The following is a 3,637-nucleotide window of genomic DNA, read 5'->3' on the forward strand; positions in this document are numbered from 1 at the left end:
GTTGGGCAATCCTCAACCAAAGATATGGCTGGAATCAGTGATGATAATGTGGATTTGGCTGCGAGAGAGGCAGCACAACGAAGAGAACAAGCTGCACGGGATGCTGAGGAAGCAGCTATCAGAGATGCACAGATTATCTATGAAGAACAGAGGGGTCGTAGAATTGCTCAAAATCAACCTTTGGGTGCAGACCAATTCAGAAATATAGCTCTCATGCCTGGGAGACCACTTAGCGATTATGCTAGACCGGTCTACAATCAAGGATTATCAAGTGTGATACCTCCTCCAATTGCAGCAAATAGCTTTGAATTGAAGCAAGGGTTGCTTCAAACTCTTTAGAACTATTGTGTCTTCAGAGGGAAGCCAAATGAATATCCAAACACACATCTAATGGACTTCGAGGAGATTATGAACACCTTTCAATACAATGGTGTATCACAAGATGCAGTGTACTTAAGGGCATTCCCTTTCACACTCAAAGATGATGCTAAGCAGTGGCTTCGAAGCTTGCCCACGGGATCAATTAGAACTTGGGATGAGATGACCAGAAAATTTCTTGATAAATATTTCTCCTCAGCTAAAACGGGAAAGTTTAGAAGAGAAATTCATAACTTCTGCTAGAAAGAGAATGAAACCATTTTTGAAGCATGGGAGATGTTTAAGGAGATTGTTAGAAAGTGTCAACATAGTGGAATTGAACTCTTGATGCAACTCCAGGTTTTTTGGGATGGATTGGCACCGGCCTCGCGTAGAACATTGAGCAATACAGCTGGAGGCCCGTTGATGAAGAAGACTCCAGAGGATATAGTTACAATTCTTGATGAGTTATCTGATGATGCAAATCAATGTCCCTCTGAGAGTGCGGAAAGAAGAAGATCAATTGGTGTTCACCGGGTTGATGCTAACACATTTGTGCAGGTACATCTTGATTCTATGGTCAAAGAGATAAGGAAGCTGACCTTAACCTCGATAAAAAGTGAGCCTCACACAGCTTGTAATATATGTGGAAGAGGACACCCTACTCATGAGTGTCAAGCCTCAATTGAGGAAGTAAATGTTGTGGGAAACTACAATTTCAATGCAATGGGTCAAACGCACCCCGATTTTTCATGGAGTTCACCTGGAGGTACTGTGAATGCTTGGAAGCAAAATAACTTTAGACCGCGGGGACAAGGAGCTCTAGCATACCAAAATCAGCAGAGGCAACAATTTCAGCCTCAACAGCCCATTCAGCATGGTTTAGAGGATCTAATAAATGCTTCCATTATCAAGACAGATGAGAGGTTGAACGCTCATGGAGCAGCTATCAAAGAATTTGGCACTGATTTGCGAAACCTGGAGAAACAAGTGGGACAGATTGCAACAATATAATCTGAGCGGGTTCCAGGCATTCTCCCCGCTGACACTGAAAAGAATCCTAAAGAAACAGTGAATGATGTAACTCTGAGAAGTGGGCAAGTGTTGAAAGATCCCACCCCGATCCAAAAAGATGTGATACTTGAAAAGAAAGTGGGGAGCAACCGAAGAATGATGTTGATAAAAATAAGAAAGCCCCGATAAAAACTAAGAAGAAGAACGAAGAACGAAGAAAAATCGAGAAGGGAGGAACATGAGGAGAGCAGACGTATGCCTGCTTTATCTTTCCCTCAGAAGCTATGTAGAGAAAAGTTGGACAAGCAGTTTGAAAAATTTCTGGATGTGCTGAAACAGGTTCATGTAAACTTACCATTCACATAAGTACTCTCACAAATGCCTGCTTATGCCAAATTCTTGAAAGAGATACTTACAAATAGGAGAAAAATTGAGGAGACCTCGGTGGTGAATCTCACAGAGCATTGCAGTGCTATATTGCAAACAAACTCCAACAAAAGTGTGGAGGTCCAGGGAGTTTTACTATACCTTGCTCATTAGGAACTATAAATTTTGATAAGTCTTTATGTGATTCTGGTACCTCAATTAACATAATACCTCTATCTATTTACAGTGATAACAAAGTCCGCATGAGATTTCTAAGGTTGGATTTTGGGTCGTGACAATATACGGTGGGATTAGTACAATTATTGGTAGCAATCTATAGTCACTATTCCAAGAAATATTGCACACATATAATATTTATCACAAGTTGTCTCATTCGCTTCAAAAAATAAAACATAAATTTATATGGCCATAAATTTAAACTTTGGTAAATTCGACATAATAAACACTATCATAGAAAATAAGTGAATTAAAAATAATAAGAAATATTATCAGTGAAACTTTCGATCTAGTAAATACTCATGTACTAATATACTATATGAAAACATATAGTTTATATATAGTACTTTATATCATGCATTAGCATTTCATTAACCAAAAAGGAATTCAAAGGTGTAATGAAATATATTCTATTCCAGAAGCAAGCAAACGTAATCATTATTATTAGCATATTCTGTATGTACACAAAAAATGCCCCATTAAGCTAGCTAGACATAAATCATGATGATATTACTTTGCCAAGTATTAGTTGATGCACAATGACTCTCGTGGTATATTAAGTAAATAATTTTCAAGTTACTGGTTCATACATATGAAAAACAGTACAGACTATTATAATCAACACAGTGTTTCGCGCAAATAAAAAGTCGTGGGAACCAAATAACACATGCATTTGACTAGTAATTTTAAACAGAACTAGAAGGAATTAAAATATCCAATAAGTCATCTCATTATTCTTGCAAAGGAGAAACCGCAAGTCATCTCATTATTCTTTCAATGGAGAAACCGTTCGTATCCGGATTAGAAAGAAATTGACTTACGCTTTTAGGAAGGAGATAACACCTGATTAAAATAGATATCTCAATTGGTCATAGATTCGTGCTAATAATGTGTTAAGAAAAAAATATGAAAATAGTAGCAAACATATAAGAAGTAGAGAGGAAGACATATTTCTTATTTCATTCGATTCTTCCCAAGTGTATCCAGTATCACTTCTTATCCTCTATCTATAGCATTACATAGAGGTATATTGTTTACCCGTAATGGTACAATTGAATTTGTTACGTGGTTTATAAACAAGAGATCTAATTTGATCCAAAAATGATTAAAAAAATATGATTAAAGACAAGACTTAGCATAAAAATCGAAGGAAATAGCAGGTTTGGCTCCGGAACGATGCCTCCAAGGACAGAAATAAGAGAAATATAAAATAGAAAGTAAAATTATATTATTTAGCTTGAGAATAGAATGTAGAATAAGTTTTTCCAGAGATTTCATGTCATTAAAATGGTTATTGAATCACTATTTATAGTTATACCTAGGAAACACGATCATAGGATCAAGCCCCTCTTAAATGACACTAAAGGCCGCCTTTGAAGAATGTGTAACGACACGCCTTGAATTCCAAAATTTTATGCAACGGCTGCCTATTTAATACTAGGGAATATTTTTCATAAAACGTCATCTGGTGACAAACATTCGACCCACTCTCGTCAATTATGCTTCCTTCAGGATCAATCTGATACAAACTACAGTTATTGTTCCTGGTCTTTGGTTTTTACCTAATTTGTCTTCTGCCTGTCTCTACTTTCACGTGTCATGCTACCATTTGGTAATTTAATATAAATTAATTTTTTATACAAATAGTCCCCCTGCTTTTCGG

General features: G+C 36.8%; 1 non-coding gene across 1 annotated transcript; it reads right to left on the reverse strand.

The window, feature by feature from the left end:
- Positions 1 to 588: 588 nt before the first annotated feature.
- On the reverse strand, positions 589 to 695 carry LOC142167645 (small nucleolar RNA R71). Its single transcript, XR_012697734.1, has one exon. It is a non-coding gene; the product is annotated as a small nucleolar RNA R71 (small nucleolar RNA).
- Between the last annotated feature and the right edge of the window lie 2,942 nt (positions 696 to 3,637).

Source organism: Nicotiana tabacum, chromosome 12 (assembly GCF_000715075.1).
Source record: "Nicotiana tabacum cultivar K326 chromosome 12, ASM71507v2, whole genome shotgun sequence".
NCBI classification, from domain to species: domain Eukaryota; kingdom Viridiplantae; phylum Streptophyta; class Magnoliopsida; order Solanales; family Solanaceae; genus Nicotiana; species Nicotiana tabacum.